The 16,994-nt window shown below is 42.5% G+C and overlaps 1 non-coding gene across 1 annotated transcript; it reads right to left on the bottom strand.

Moving 5' to 3' along the window:
- Positions 1 to 11,394: 11,394 nt before the first annotated feature.
- On the bottom strand, positions 11,395 to 11,454 carry LOC112426817 (U7 small nuclear RNA). The gene has a single exon (XR_003018226.2). It is a non-coding gene; the product is annotated as a U7 small nuclear RNA (small nuclear RNA).
- Between the last annotated feature and the right edge of the window lie 5,540 nt (positions 11,455 to 16,994).

Raw genomic sequence — 16,994 nt, forward strand, 5'->3', positions numbered from 1 at the left:
GGTAGGAAGAATTCTGTATGATACTGAGTTGGGATAAATGGCTCTGCATTTGTCAAAAATCTCTAGAACTGCACCTCACAAAGATGGAACTCTAATGTACACAATTAAAAAAATATATCAACCAGGATGGTGGGAACTACAGACTTTCACAAATGAATGTAACTGTGCACATAACATCCCTGAAGGGGTTGGGAAAAGGAGCAAACCAAAGTAACCTTGCTGGTGCTGCTTTGACTTACAATTGTAAGACTAAAGGCCAAAGGAACTGGACATAAGCACCGTGTTCCAACTGGCAAGTTAGTTTCTCATCGGGTTGGGGCAGGGGCGGGGGGAATGTTACCAATGCTGAAACAGCTTTACATGCACCATAAGTAATAATGGGCAAATAAGTAAATAAAAGTGGATCGTGGGGGTCCGGTTTTTCACTGTTGGAGAGAGAAGTTATAGATATGCACGGGCAGAAGCCTGGAAGGAACCCTGTGATACTGGATTAGATTCAGAGATATTAGTATGAACTCATATTTAACCATATATATAAAAATCATAATAGATACGTGTACATACATGGGTTAATATACATGGCTCCTATCTGTGCCCTCTGAGAGGGCCTAGTACAGGGTTATAGCTAGTATACGGCTGCCAGATCAAACATAGGATGCATAAGTAAATTTGAATTTCAGATAAACAATAAGTAGACACACAGACACATACACACACAGACACTTAAGCCTGTAAAGGAGTGAAATATATTTGCAAGGGTATACAAGAAAATTGTAGCTGGGTGGCCAGGGCAATGAGATGGGAGGAAGATTTACTTTTCACTATATATGCTTGGACCATAGGCTTCTTATTCACAAAATAAACAACTTTACAACAATTAAGCAAGTAAAACCGTGTAGTTAACTCAAGAAATAAAAGTATTTTCTACGAATGAGAATAAAAAAGGGCTACCTGGTTAACTTTTAAAAATTTCACTGCTTTGTAGTGAAATCACTTATACATTATATAATTCATAGAAGCTCCAGACAGAGCCGTCTTTTTCCTCCATAAGTGAGTCTTTTTTGCCTTTCTGCAGACCAGGTGGGGGTCACAGGCAAGTGTGACATCTCCTTCCTGGACCCCTTCTTCCATGGTGCTGGGGGAAGGACACCTGCACATCTGGGAGAGGAGACGGGAGGAAGACGCGCTCTCCAGAATCACGGCTGCTTCTCACTTTAATCAAAGTCTCCTGCTGAGTTGGAGAAGTGAGAACTGTTATTCTCTGCTGTTGACACACGGAAACTCTTTAATTAAACTCAGCCTGGCTACCTGTGCTGAGCCTCTCCAGGCCAGCGCCAAGGCAACATGCTCTAAATGATGAAGAGGAACCTTTTAAAAACTTTTTCATAGAGGAGATAATTAGTGTGTGCAATTCATTGTTACAGAATCTCCCAGAGACAAGGTAACTTATTAGAGTTTTTTGTGTTTTTTTTTTTTTTAAAAAAAAGCTTTCAGTTTTATTCTGGATAAGAATGGCCTCCCTGTGACACTGCGAGACAGGGCGAAGCTTCCCAGGTCTCTTGAGGCATATGGTAATTGTCAGAAAGGATTGCTGAGGTCAAGAAGAAATTTCTTCCCACCCAGTAAGGGCAAAAGGTAGACGAGAAACACTGTGGGAGGAGGGAATAGTCCGTCTTCTGCAGCATTGGACTGTGCCAATTGTGCTGAGCCAGAGACAGTATATCAGAAAGAAAGTAAATAGTGCAATGAGACTGCTCTTTGGTTCAGCCTTTGCCAGAATACAAGGACCTGCCCAGGCTTTGTCACAGGCTGTGCTAACAAACCCAGCCTTGGTTTTGTTCACAGAACTGAAAGAGGCTGGGGCGTCGTTAGGGACACGGAGTTGAACAGCCCTGCACTCTCCGCTACCTGCAGATCAGCAGACATGGAGCAGGGACAGAGCTTTCTTCCCACCTAGAAGGAATCTGCGCTTTCCTCATGAGAGTCTTCTGTTCAAAGGACAATACCCTCAGTGTGATGTGAACGTGATAGGGCTGGTGAGCAGAGCTCATCACTGTTGACTGCTACCTGGTTTCCTGGGCTGCAGAAGTCATGATGAAAGATGTCAACTTTATGACGCCTTGGGGGACATTTTAGATATCCTTTTCCAATTCATGCCTCTTCTCTTTGCCCTCTTCAGTAAACAAAGAGCTTCCAAACCAAGCCATCAGGACTAGCTGCCTTGATAAGGATCGGCTGGAGCCAGTCACATCCTACACTAGTTTGTGGGCAAGAAGAAAAGCACTGAAAGAAACCCCCCCCTCCCCGTGTGGCTCAGTGGCTTCACTATCTGCACTACCTCTTTTTAAGAAAGCAGGTGTTTGGCACTGTGGTGAGCTTCAGCCTAAGTTCCTAAACAAGCTTCCTTTCCCTGGTTTGAGTTGGGGAAGATGGCGTTACTCCTTGGTAATTTCTTTTGCCCTTTCTTGTGTTGTTATTTGTCAGTGCTTGTATATGATTTTTCCTTCATTTGCTAGGGATTAGGGAAGTTACGTAGGGTTGCACTATTGATAGCAAGTGATTCTGCTTCTGTGCAGTCACCTACCAGATTCTTTGTTGCTGAATGAAAAAGGAATAATAATCATGAGGAGGAGGAAGACAAGGAAAACAACTCTTAAAAAGATGGAGAAAAATTGTCGCATAGCTTCATGATAGCTCACCTGTGAGGGGGTGCTACCTTCTGTGCTAAGGCTTAGGTAATCGTACCCTTTACCACTGTATGTTGGCAAGAACTGCACTTGAAATCAGGAGACCTTGGAAGGCTGAGGAGGGAAGGTTGCTTGGGCCCAGGAGTTCGAGGCTGCAGTAAGCTATGATCACGCTACTGCACTCTAGTCTTTGACAGGCGACAACACGAGATCTGTCTCTAAAAAATAAAATAAAGCAAAATAAATCAACAGATCCAGATGTTGAATTCTGTCTTTGCCACCTGTATTATTAGCATCAGTTACTTAACATCTCTAAGATTGTTTCATCATCTATAAAATGACATTAAAAATGACTATTGACAAAGATGTTTGAGAAATAAAGGAATTAAAATTCCTGCCAAAACACCATTTTCTCAGTGTTTGTTGGATCTGGATAATATTGTGATATATGAATTGCATCAGAGTGTTATCATTCATCATCATCATCATCCTTCATCATTTCTTAAGTATCTAGATTTGTTCTAGAAAATGTAGTGTGCTTCCCAAAGACAGAGTTTCTGACAACTTAGGGTTGGCAGTGGAAGGGAATATCCCACAGAGGTGCTGAAGTCAGTTTGCAAAGAGTTTCCAAATATTCAGCAGGAAACTTAACTGGTAAAAGAAAAGGATTATTCAAGGAGCACCCAGCAAGCCACTCATTCTATGTGTGACTTGTATATACTTATTAAAGAATCAGTTACACTGCAGTGTTTGATGTGTTCAATAAATGTTAACATAATTTGTTAACATATTAAAATGGCGCAAAGTGATAGTTTTTCTACCTACATACCGCTTGAGAAGTTTTTTTCCTTCTCATCCACTTTGATCAATTTCATGGAAATTTTATTCTCAAATTCTAAAAAGCTATTTCTCTCCATATCCTTGAATGCCTTTGATAGAAGTGACTGGGATCCCCTTTCTCTCAGAACAATGTTCATTAAATATATTTGGTTAAAATATGTGGAACTTTTTAAATAAGTTTTACTTCAGATAACACAGAAAATCACACAGGGTCTGCATACTTCATGCTAAAGAGCCTTGGGATTTAGTGAAGAGGAGAACAGAAAATGCCTCTGACTTTAGCTTTGGTCTTACTTCCTCTGATCACTAATTTCCTAGCCCACGTGTCCAGGCTAGGGCACCATTGTCTGAGAGAGACAACTTCTCTTGTTGTTCCTACAGACTATCCTTGTTGCACAAAGCACAGGATAATCTCTCACTCGGGCTTTTTGGCTTCCTGCTTCAGCACCATCTCTCCCTGAAATGCCATGTGTGGACATGGGTTCACGGGTTCCATCTAGCGGCCACTACTCAAATAATTCAAAAGTCAAGAACATTTTACAGATGACATTGACCTCACCTTTGCTTTGACATATGGGGAAGCTTAGATCTAAAGAGGTGAAATGAAGCATCGTAGGCACATGGCTAGTTAGTGGTAGAACTGGGCCCATGATCAGCCTCCTGACTCCAGCCCAGTTTCTCAGCCACAACAAGGTTTTTTTCACAACCTTGATATTCTTCCTCCTACAAAATACTTAACTCTCCAGGGACTTAAACATCTTGATTCAACTCTGATATGAAAATAAGCAGAAAACATAACAATTGAAATAACTATAGCAATAAAAATGTTGTAGATTTCCATTGTATGTATTGTAACAATAAGATACAAATGAATGAAAGATACAGCAGATTTCAGTATAGGGGGAGTTAATGGAGGAAGATGGAACTCCATTATCTTCTTGAATATGAAGGAGTAGATAAGTTGGAGGAAGTTCCTGGGATAGGTCATTTAAGGAATGTGGAAAAGCATGAAAAAAAATGTCTTCATGTGATAAAGAGGTTGGTTGTATTCCCTAGGCAAGTATTAGGAATTAAAAAACAATTCTTTCATGTTATTTAACCTATGAATAGATTTTTAAAGTGTACCACATAGTAAATTTTGACCTACTTTTAAACCAAAGAGGCCACTGACACAATCAAGATAATGAACATGGCTGGGCATGGTGGCTCACGCCTGTAATCCCAGTGCTTTGGGAGTCATAAATGGGAGGATTTCCTTGAGACCAGGAGCTCACGACCAGCCCCAAGCAGCGTAGTGAGACCTTGTCTCCACCAAAAGGAAAAAAAAAAAAAAAAAAAAAAAAGCCAGGCATGGTGGCCTGAGCCTGCAGTCCCTCCCAGTTGCTCAGCAGGAATATCCCGTGGGCCCTGGAGTTTGAGGCTGCAGTGAGCTTATGAGCTGAGTGACATAGCATAACCCTGTCTCTAAAAAAGAAAAAAAAAAAAGGATATTCATATCCTCTCCGCCAAGTTCCCTTGTTGTGTCTCCTTTGTAATCCTGACTCCTCTCCCCTCTGGCCCGTCCACACTCAGACAACCAGTGACCTGCTTTCCATCTCTGCTGATGCGTTTGCATTTTCCAGGATATTTATACTTTTTTTTTTCATTTTGAAACAATTTCAAACGTATGAAAAAGTTGCAGGAGTAGCAGAAGAGCTTCCATACACCTTTCATCTGGATTCCCCAATTCTTAACATTTTATCACGTTTGTCTTATTCTATCTACACATTTATACGTATTATTGCTCTGATTTTTTTCTGAACCAACTGAGAGCAGTTGCAAATATGATGCCCCATGAGCTTTTACTACTTTGGCATGTATTTCCCTAAAATGAGGACATTTATATAACCAGAGTGCATCCATCAAGATCGGGACATTATGCGGGATGTGGTGGCTCATGCCTGTAATTCCAGCAACTTGAGAGGCTGAGAGGAGAATCACTTGAACCCAGGAGGTGGAGGTTGCAGTGAGCCGGGATTGTACCACTGCACTCCAGCCTGGATGACAGAGACTCTGTTTAAAAAAAAAAAAAAAAAAAAGGAAAAAGCAATGAAAAAGATCAGGAACTTAACAATGAAATAATACAGGCACAATCCATAGACTCCGTTCAGATTTCATCAATTTTCCAATACGTTCTTTATAATTCCAGAATCCAACTCAGGATCATGTGTTGTATTTAGTCATTATATCTCTGTTAGTCTCCCTTAATCAGGAACATTTTCTCATTCTTTCCTTGTTTTTCACAACCTGGATGTTTTTAAAGAGAATGGACTAATTACTTTGTAGAATGTCCCTCAGTTTGGGTTTGTCTGATGTCTCCTCATTGTCAGATTTGGGTAGTGCATTTTTGGCAGGACTTTCATGGAAATGATGTTGTGTTTTCTCAGTTTGTTAGGAGTAACTTAATATGGATTTATCCTGTTTATAGATAACATTATATTTTATCACTGAACTAAGATGATATTGGCTAGGTTTCTGTACTATAGAGCTAACTAGTAAGTAATTTGTATTTCTAAACTACTAATAAGCACTTAATCAATATTTTGGGGGTGATACTTTGAGACTGTATCCATTTCCTCATCAAATTTTCACCTACTAGTTTTTCCATCCAATGATGATTCTATCTAAATTAATTATAACTATAATGGATGCAAAATAATAATTTTCTGGCTGGGTGTGGTGGCTCATGCCTGTTATCCCAGCACTTTGGGAGGCTGAGGTGGATTGTATGAGCCCAGGAGTTGAGACCAGCCTGGGCAACATGATGAAACCTCGTTTCTATAAAAAATACAAAAATAGCCATGTGGTGGTACGTACCTGAAGTCCCAGCTACTCAGGAGGCTGAGGTGGGAGAAATGATTGAGCACAGCAGGTTGAGGCTGCAATGAACTGTGATTGCGCCACTGCACTGCAACCTGGGTGACAGAGCAAGACCTGTCTCAGAATAGTAATAATAGCAATTTTCTAATTCCATCATTACATTTACATTAATTAGTTGGCATTCTACTATAAGTTACAGCTCTCTCTTCTCTCTCATATTTATTTATTCATGTATTATATAAGTATGGATTCATGAGATTTGACTTTTCAATGGACTCTAATCAGTTACTATCATTTTTTATTTTGATGCACAAAATGTCCCAGATGTGGACAATTGGAACTCCATTAAGCTGGCTCCTGTGTCCTTTAGACATGTCCTCATAAGTATCTGAGTGCTTCCTTACTTTCAGTACAATAGAGTTCCAGGCTCATCTTGTTCTTTCCCTGCCCCAGCCCTGAAAGCAGACATTTCTCCAAGGAGCCCTGGTTCCTTTTAGTGGAAAAAGGTATTTAGAAACTGAGATCTAAATGCTAGGATGCTCATTGCAACTGGGGTGTCATTGCTCCTGGACTAGGAAATATAACACATTCATACATTTCTGCTTCTCAATTTACCTATCTATCCCTTTCTGTCTGTCATCTGTCACATTCCTATCTTTAAAAATCCATAATTTGAGACCTATGCCTTCAATTCCAATCCAATATCACAATTTCCCCTTTGCATATTTATAACTCCTTTCTTCAACAGTGAGAAGTTGCATTCCCACTCTCCTTGATATGTTGACTCATTCACTTGATCCTCCTGCATGTAAGGAATCTCCCATCCGGGCCAGCCTTGTCCCCTTAGCCCCAGTGCCACCCATCACACCATTTGAGTGTTCCAACTCCAGAGGAAGGGAAGGAGAAATAGGAAATTATTTTTGCTCTTCTCTTTCCCCATTCCTTATGTGTATACTATTATTTTTCCTTTTGGATATTGCTCACATCCATTTTCTCCTCTCCGGCTTTACTTCTGTGACTAGCATTCAGGCTTGAACAGGTGTTGTTGCTTCTGGTTTTGTTCCTGGTAATCTGTCCTGCACATAGCAACCCAGATGATCTTTCACAACAAGAATATGACTACGTTATTTGTCTTTAAAGTCTCCAGTGGCTCCTCATTTTCTACAAGGTTAAGTAAACTCTCTGACTTACCATGACCTGGCCTCTGTCCATACCTCCATTCTCATATTCATGCCTTCCTTCCTTGAACCATCAGTAGAAGCGAATTTTTGTAGTTGCCTGCATATACCATGTTCCATCACCACCATTTCAGCATGATGCTCCCTTGATTTGTGAACCTCTTTCCCCAGTGCACCCTTAGAAACCCTGCTCAGCTGTCACTGTATCTAAGAAGCTTTTCTTGACACCTCTTCTCAACCATTAGTTGTTAATTATCCATACTAATTTGATTTCTTGTACATAGTTTTATTATTGCCTATGTCACTCTCCACTGTATTTGTTTAAATGTCTGTCTCCTCTACTAGGTAACCAATTCAGAGGACAGGAATTGACTTATTTGCCATTATAGTTTTAGTATCTAGCACAGTTTCTGCCATGTGTTATATACTTAATAAATACTTACTGAGGCCGGGCACGGTGGCTCACGTCTCTAATCCCGGCTCACTTTAGGAGGCCGAGGTGGGTGGATCACGAGGTAAGGAGTTCGAGACCAGCCTGATCAACATGGTGAAACCCTGTCTTTACTAAGAAAAATACAAAAATTAGCTGGGCATGGTGGCACGCGCTTGTAATCCCGGCTACTCAGGAGGCTGAGGCAGGAGAATCACTTGAACCTGGGAGGCGGAGGTGCAGTGAGCTGAGATCGCACCACAGCACTCCAGCGTGGGCGACAGAGCAAGACCCTGTCTGAAACAAAACAAAACGAAACAAAAAACAACAAAAACTTATTGAACTGAAACATATATGTATGTGTCTGTGTATTTCTTTTTCTTTTTCTTTTCTTTTTGCCTTGGAAGACTGCGGAGAAGCATCTGACAAAGGAGCTGTTTTAAGATCCCCGGTTTGTGATCATATATTATGGCAGCCACAGCAAATAAATACAGTATTAAGCTTATCAGAATCCACTTGCATCGTGCTTGCTAATATCCCCATTGTCAAAGCCAGTCACAAGGCTAACCCTGCTGTCACCATGAGAAGGGACTATACAAGGGTGTGCATTCTGAGAGGTGTGGTTAATTGGAGAAATCAAAGTAACAGTGTGCAGTGAGATTTATTAGATGATTTCATGTATCGTAATAAAAAACATTGAATTTCTGACGAGGGATTTCGAATGTGGTAAAATAATTCAGTGGGAACCCAACGCAGTGCCTTGAAAAGAGAGTTACCTTGGGTCAAGTACAACGATTGGCACTCAGACCTGATATTTCCTTTTCAATAGACTAAATTCACCATGCAGCAATTATTGGAGCTAACGAAGTGTAATCTATATTGGCAGAGAGTTACTGAAACAAGTACTTAAAAAAATTATATTGGGAGGCTGAGGCAGGCGGATCACAAGGTCAGGAGATCGAGACCATCCTGGTTAACATGGTGAAAACCGTCTCTACTAAAAATACAAAAAAACTAGCTGGGCGTGGTGGCGGGCGCCTGTAGTCCCAGCTACTCGGGAGGCTGAGGCAGGAGAATGGCGTGAACCCGGGAGGCGGAGCTCGCAGTGAGCCGAGATCGCGCCACTGCACTCCGGCCTGGGCGACAGAGCGAGACTCTGTCAAAAAAAAAAAAAAAAAATTTTTTTTGCAGCACTTTTCAAATAAATTCTTACATTAACACAGAAACAAGTAGGGCAGAATACTCATGGTTATTTTATTTAAAGTTGGGTTTTGGGGGTACCCTCTCTTTTCATGCATCTTGGGAAATTTTAGTAATGAAAGCAAATAGTGAAATATAATTAAATATTCATTTTATAAAATACGACAAACAGGAGAGTGGCTCTGAGTAGAGGTTTGGCCCTTTCCCCAGGCCATTGTCTCTCACTGCTGTCTACTGCTGCGCCTCTCACTGACAGCTCTCAGACACCTCTGTGGAATTCAGGACTGCCATAGAGCGTATTTTCAAAACTGTTGACAAGGCTGACTAGGAGACGCCCTAGAAGCCCCAGGTATGTGTTTCATATGATTCTGGCAATACTGACTTAAAGCACTAAGTAGAATTAGTAGCCTGCAATGGATGCTGCCCCATAAGGAGTGACTGGGGAAATGTTGCTGATTAAATAAATGGTCTTTTGAATTGGGCTGATGGTAGATGCAATAACTGAAGTTTCAAACCACACTGGGTTCGTTTGCTAGGGCTGCTGTAATAAATGACCACAAGCTGGGAATCTTAAAACAGCAGCAAGTTATTCTCTCACAGTTCCGGAGGCCAGAGGTCTGAGATCCAGGTGCTGGCAGGGTTGGGTTTTTCTGGGGGCTGTGAGAGAAACCAGTCTGTGCGTCTCCCTTTGGCATTCCTGGGCCTGTAGAGGCCTCCCTCCAGACTCTGTGTGTGCTGTCACACTGTGTTCCCTCTGTGTGTCTGCCTTCTCCTCTTATATATAGGGGTTAAGAAGAAATTATTTAGGCAGGTAGTGAGGATAAGGAAGTCCTCAGTAAGGATTCCTTTTAATGAAAAGCAGCTCTCAGATCATTTTCTTTTCTAATAATGAGCAGCCTGTAAAATCAAGCTGCAGACATAGACAAGCAAGCTAGAAGCTTGCATGGGTGAATGCTGGCAGCTGTGCCAATAGGAGAAGGCCACCTGGGACTAGGCATGTCCAACACGGCCCCGCATCTTCCCTTCTCTTTGTCAGCCATGTGTACAGTAAGGAGAAGACAATATGGCCCCTGCCAGGCAAAGATCTTATTTCCATAATAAGATTATGGTGAGGCCACCAGATTCCCCGCGCTATGTAAATGTCACACCTGGTCCAACCAATCTTTGGGCCCTACATAAATCAAACACCACTTCCTCAAGGCTGTCTATGAAATCAAGGGCACTCCCGTGGGCCAGGACTCCCATTCAGGTGCCCCTTTCTCTCTGGCAAGGGAGAAAGAGTTGTTCTCCTTTCTCTTTCTTTTGCCTATTAAACCTCTGCTCTTAAATTCACTTCTTGTGTGTGTCTGCGTCCTTAATTTTCTTGGCAGAAGGAAACAAAGCTCAGGTATTACCCTAGACAACGACGCCGCTTCATAAATACTGTTCCTATTAGATTTAGAGCCCACTGTAGTCCAGGACGACCTCATCTTAACTCCATTGTGTCAGCAAAGACTGTATTTCCAAAAAAATCCCATTCACAGGTTCCAAGTGGACATGGATTTGGGGAGACATTATTCAACCCAATACATGTGCTTGTGACTGTGGATAGTGAGGACGATTGGTTTGCTCAGGGTGGCTCCCACTTTCACCCCACTGCGAACTCTGAATATCTGAGACAGGTCTCTGTTAATTTAGAAAGTTTATTTTGTGAAGGTTGAGGGAGACAGGTCTCTGTTAATTTAGAAAGTGTATTTTGCCAAGGTTGAGGGTGTGCGCCCATGACACAGCCTCAGGAGGTCTTGACGACATGTGCCCAGGGTGGTCAGATCACAGCCTGGTTTTATGTATTTTAGAAAAACATGAGACATCAATCAACATATGTAAGATGAACATTGGTTCGGTCCAGAAAGGAGGGACCACTCAAAGTGAGGAGGAGGCTTCCAAGTCTTAGGTAGGTAACAGACAAATAGTTACAAGCTTTCACATCACCTACCAGGCCTGCCCTGCTCACCAAAAACTTCATATACTTGGTCATCATTTCCTACATTCTCACACAGAAGAGAGCACTCAGAAAAATAGTTTTGAGAATCATTTGCTAATGATTTAATACTATTATAAGAGAATAAAAGACTTTTCTTTTAAATGAGTGCTTAAAGACGATTGGAAGCCCTCCTGAAGTTTAGGGGTGAATGGTTTATTATTTTTTATATTTGGGGGCAAGGGCTTTCCAGTGAAGACTGGAAAAACAGCTAGACCAATTCTAAAAGTTGTAACACTGGGTGGATGCTGAAGAAGCACATAGTGTTAGGAAGGTGTGGGTCAGATACGGCTTTAGAGAATGTAGCAACTGAAAGCCCAGATGGGAAGCTCCGTAGGCAGCTGGATAAGCTAATATTTCTAAATAATATGTTCAGATATCCGGACTGAATACAATCGCAACCTTCCCCACGAGCCAGCAGTGAGTTCTGAAGTTACAGAAGTGTGATGAATTGCGGTCAGTATGGGTTCTACCTTCAATTTGGAGTCAGTCAGTGACCTTAAAATACCTGCCCAGCTGAATTTTCTTAGAGCGCTTCATATCCTGTGGGCACTTTTACTCCCAATTCCAGATGATGGCTTTTAGTCTGTGGGGCTGCTTTAAGAGGCAGAAACCTGATCGGAACTGCTAAAAGGCTGTGAAGGTACTGCTGTGTGGACAGGCAGGGCGCGGTGCTCAAGGCTTTCCAATGCTCCTGCAATGGATCCTCCCTACCCAGCCCACAACCTGGCAACCCAGCGGCCAGCTGTTCTCTGCAGCTTTCTACTATCATGGACGCAGGAAACGGCGGTGGGTGGCTTCTGGTTTCTGACTGGGGGAGTAGAAAGTGATGCTGCAGGGATCAAAAGCAGAGAAGCTTTTAAGCCATTTGAGAAACTGCATCTGAAGGCGAGTGGATTTTAGCAGTAGCAGCAGCAGACCCCAGAAAAATTCGAAGAAGCATTAGTTCGTGCACTGTTAATGCTGTTGTCTCATGAATGCTTTCCTAATGAAGGATGAAGGCAGGCGGCTGTTTGCCAAAGGTGTTGAGTGGCAGGGGGAGGAAGGGAAGGAAGCTGTGCAGTGTGTACTGCTTGCTTATCAGGAATCATGTCATTTCCTGTGTAAGGGGGCTGTGTGGTCTCCAGGGGCACTGGGAAGCCTTGGATGGCACCATTTCAACTTCTTCTTGCTCATCATTTGAGGAGCTCTCGTTAGTGAATGCTAGCTTTGTTCATTTCATCCTACATTTATTGTGTTCATACTGTGTTCTGAGCTCCGTGTTTAATCTTGGCAGTCTCATAAAGAGGAGTAAGGACACTTTTGTCTTGAAAATGCTCATGGTCTCACATGGGCTTGGGATCAGGGCTGCTGGAAAACCCACTAAGCACTCTAAGCAGCACATGGGAAACCAGAAAAGCAGAGGAACAAAGTTTTGGGGTTTTTGGGAGAGGGGGGTGAAGAATGACATATTTTATTCCAAAAGCATAAAATCTTTAATAGTGGAAACTATGAATGATACTGTTTAATTTTCAGGAGACCAAAATATTTTAAGATTTATAGGTTTTAATCTGGCCCTAGAGTGAGGGCAGAAAATATGTACACAAACAACTCTAATACAAGACTGAATGTGATGTATACCGTAAGAGCACCAAAGTACCAATGAATTGGGAGACAGAAGAACCACAATGTCTTTATAAAGTGGTATTTGAAGTGAACTTTGATGAATAGATAGGCAGGGTTGGAGTGCAGGATCACTAAATCCGTTCAAACCTTCTCACATGGATTTTTTATGGTGTGGGGGTGGGTGGGATGGGCAAGGGTTCTCCATGTAAAGGGACTATCTCGGGAACAGACAGTCACGGTGGGAGGACTAAGCTTTCCAGTGTGCCTGGAGAAAAAGACACATGTGAGGTCATGGCTCTCAGGGCCTAGGCTAGTCTAGTTTGGCTGTAGCGGGAAGCGTTCCTTGCTCTGCTCAGACCCAGGCACTGCTTCAAACCAGAAAGTCTGGAGAGTAGGTTCCTCCCTCCCCTAATGGGGCAATTTGCCCAAGGACAAAGTCCAGGCTTGCTCCTCTGTATCAGACCCTGCTCTGGGTAGAGGGAAACCACCGTATGCTTTCTTGTTTGATGTGCTGAGTGCTCAGCTGAGCTGTCTGCGCCCCTACACTGCTTCTGTGTACTTAGAGTCAACCTTTAGAGGATGATATTTGAACATTCTGCATGGAGCTTCCTCTGTAAAGTACAATGAGTTTGTGTCTGACCAGCACTACAGACATTCCCTTTTGTTTGTGAACTGCATGGCCAATGTGTTTGGCCTCATTAAGAATGAACTGGGCAAGCTGGGCATGGTAGCAACTCAGGAGGCTGAGGTGGGAGGCTCACTTAGCCCAGGAGTTCGAGTCTAGCCTGGGCAACATAGTGAGACCCTGTCTCTAAAAAATATAATAATATAAAATTTTGAAATAAGAATGAACTGGCCAAATAGGAAAGTTTTCAAGGACATCAACTGGTCTTTTCTTGCACAGAGGAGATTCGCAGGGTGAAAACACTCTGAGGCTTCTTTCCACTAAAGGGCACAGACCTGAGTTAAGTGTGGCCTGGCCCTCAGCACTTCCCAATGCCCTTGATGCATCCTGGTGCTGACCTGTGCCCGCCCCGCACTCCCGCTGTGCAGCGCCTTCTACCCTACAGGAGCCTGCTCCTGAATAATCCCTGTTTTTTTCTCTCTGTGCTCTTACGAGTCACCGAAACTTGCATGTGAATTTTATTCACAGGGTTTTGATGGCTTCTTTCTATCCAAATTTATTTCCTCCTTGACCTCATTCCTTCTGTCTTGTTTCCATCATGAGTGAAAGCCATATTATTTACATAGGGAAATGTATAGCGGGTAGAAGGATACAGTTCTAGGAGTCACAGGACCAGTGAAAAAAGTTCTGTATAGATACACACACATATGTATAAACATAACAAACTTAACAGCAGCTTAAAGATGAAGATTAATAGTGTTAACCGTTTAAGGAGCTCAAAGATAAAACATTTGCAAATTTAAAGCATACTTACACGTGTATTCCTCCTGAGGACTTGGAAACACAGTTTTGCAAAATAACTCTGGCTGCCAGTTATCACAGGAAGAGAGGTGTTAGGTGTTGAAAACTGTTAACTGTTCATGGACCGGTATAAATTGAGTCATAGGGATGAGGTGTTTTTATGTTTGCTATATTTCCTATTTCCACTGCTCTCCTGAATAAGTACATTTACTCTGGGTGAATTTTTGAAATAATTTTGAAATGATTCAACACATTGTTATGTGTATATGCAAAGACTAGGGAAAAGAAGCTTAGATTGGTAGCAAAAAGCCAACTGTGACTTTGAGCAAATTATTTGACCTCTCTCAATCTATCTTTTCTTATTTTAAAGTCAGGAGGTTGAACTAGATCACTTCTAAGCATTCTTTCATCGTTGCAATCCACGAATAATGGAACACTGCAGAGAATAGTAAACACTGGGTCAGGATCCAGTATTGGCTCGAATCCTTAAAACTGTGTGATCTGAATACAGTAATTTCTTCTTCTTGGGCCTTACTTTCTTCATCTGAAAAATTACAGGATTGGCCTCTATCTTCCTTATTGCCTTTTCAAACTCTCATGTTTTGTAGTTTTCTTCAGATAGGGTAGAAATCTCATCCTTCTCTTCTTAACATTTACTCCTGTGTTCCAGGGAGAGAGGAGGGAGTTGGGAGAGGCTTGATACAATCTTTAATTTTCTCTGTCTCTCTCTTTGTTTTAACTCTCTTTCTCCTTCCCCCTCCCCACCTTCTCCTCCACTGTTTTTTCTAGAACCCTGAGAAGGTTTCCTCACAGTCTACGTGGCAGTTGCAGCTGTTCCTAGAATGAGTCCTGAAACCTAGATCTGAGTTGGGGTAGAAAGTCTGTCATTTCCTTGCTTGTCTGAGGGCAGCCTACTGTAAGCCCTCTGGCTTGGAGGTGACTAGGCTCTCCAGGAGATCAACACTTCGAGCCCTGCATGTTTAAGGAATAGTTTTGACTTAGAGTGATAGAGAACGCCTAAAGAGACCATGGCTAAAAACAGACGTTTCTGGGTGTGGTGGCTAATGCCTGTACTCTCAATACTTTAGGGAGCTGAGGCAGGCAGATTGCTTGACCCCAGGAGCTCAAGATCAGCCTGGACAACATCATAGTGAGACCCCATCTCTACAAAAAATACACAAATTAGCTGAGCATGGTAGTGCGCACCTGTAATCCCAGCTACTCAGGAGGCTAAGGTGGGAGGATCACATGATCCTGAGGGTTGAGGCCACAGTGAGCTGAGATTGTGCCATTGCATTCCAACCTCAGTAGAGAGTGAGAACCTGGTCAGAAATAAAGAAGAAAAAAAGAAAAGAAAAGAAAAGGAAAAAAAGAAAAAAAAAAAGAAAAGAAAAGAAAAGAAGAGAGGGAGGGAGGGAGGGAGGGAGGGAGGGAAGGGGCTAAAAACAGTTAAGTATTATAAAGCAAGCATCAGTCCAGAAATCCAGCAATAGTCCCTCCTGGAATCCACCGGCTTGACTCAGCAGATTTTGGCCCTTCTCTTTTAGGGTTGCCAGATGAAAATACAGGATGCCCAGTTAATGTGAATTGCAGAAAATAATAATAATTTATTATTAGATAATACGTAATTTTTTAGCATAAATATGTCCTTTGCCATGCTTAGTTTGGGGCATACTTATGCTAAAAAGTATTTGTTCTTTATCTGAAATTCAGAATTAGGCATTTTGTATTTTTATTTACTGAATCTGGCTACCCTATTCTCTTCTTAATATTCTTAATCTCTCCCAGCGTTGCCCTCCTTCCCTGCTCCTTGGATCGAGTTGTAAGGAGAACATGCCCACTGTCTCGATGGCTGCAGTGTGTGGCCACCACAGGTGGTGATGAAGATATGGGTTTCCACCCATGCTGTAGATGGAATGTTTGTGTCCTCCCGAAATTCCTATGTTGAAGCTTAACCACCAATGTGATGGTATTTGGGGATGGGCCTTTGGTAGGTAATTAGGGTTACATTAAGTCACGGGGCGGGGCCCTCATGATGGATCTGGTAAGGAGAGCACGCGGTCTCTCTCTTCCCACCAGGTGAGGATGCAAAGAGAAAGTGGCTACCTGCAAACCAGGAGGAGAGCCCTCACCAGGAACCAATCTAGCTGACACTTTGAACTTGGACTCCAAACCTCCAGTATTGTACAAAATAAATATGTGTTTTCAATGTCAGTTAGTCTACATTATTTTGTTTCGAGTAATATGACCTGAAAATACATTTTCCCCTCACCCCACCTGAGCAATATCTAAGTTACTTAAGGAACCTAGGGCACATCAAAGGAGAAATGTCCCATTCACAAGGCACAGCCATGCCCAGGAGAAGCAGCCCGGCACAGAAGGGAGCACACGGGCTCGGGGCTCTGACGCTCATTCTTCCTTGACCCTGGGCAAGTCACTGAGGGGAGCCTTAGCTGACCTGTTTGTAGTGGGCTTAGTAGTGCTTGCCCTGCCTCCTGTGGAGGGCTGCAGAGACCAGATGTCAAAGCACTTTAACCGTAGGGTTTATTTGAACAAGGAAGGAAATGTGCATATGCTCCAGGATGTCTGTGTATCCAAAGACACACATACACACACAGTCACTCACACACTCACACTGTCTCTCACACACACACTCACATTCTCACAGACACACACAGTCACACACTCACACTCTCACACACATTTGCACATTCACATTCACACACACATTCATACATTCACTCATACA

The sequence above is a fragment of the Macaca nemestrina genome, chromosome 10 (genome assembly GCF_043159975.1).
Source record: "Macaca nemestrina isolate mMacNem1 chromosome 10, mMacNem.hap1, whole genome shotgun sequence".
Lineage (NCBI taxonomy): Eukaryota > Metazoa > Chordata > Mammalia > Primates > Cercopithecidae > Macaca > Macaca nemestrina.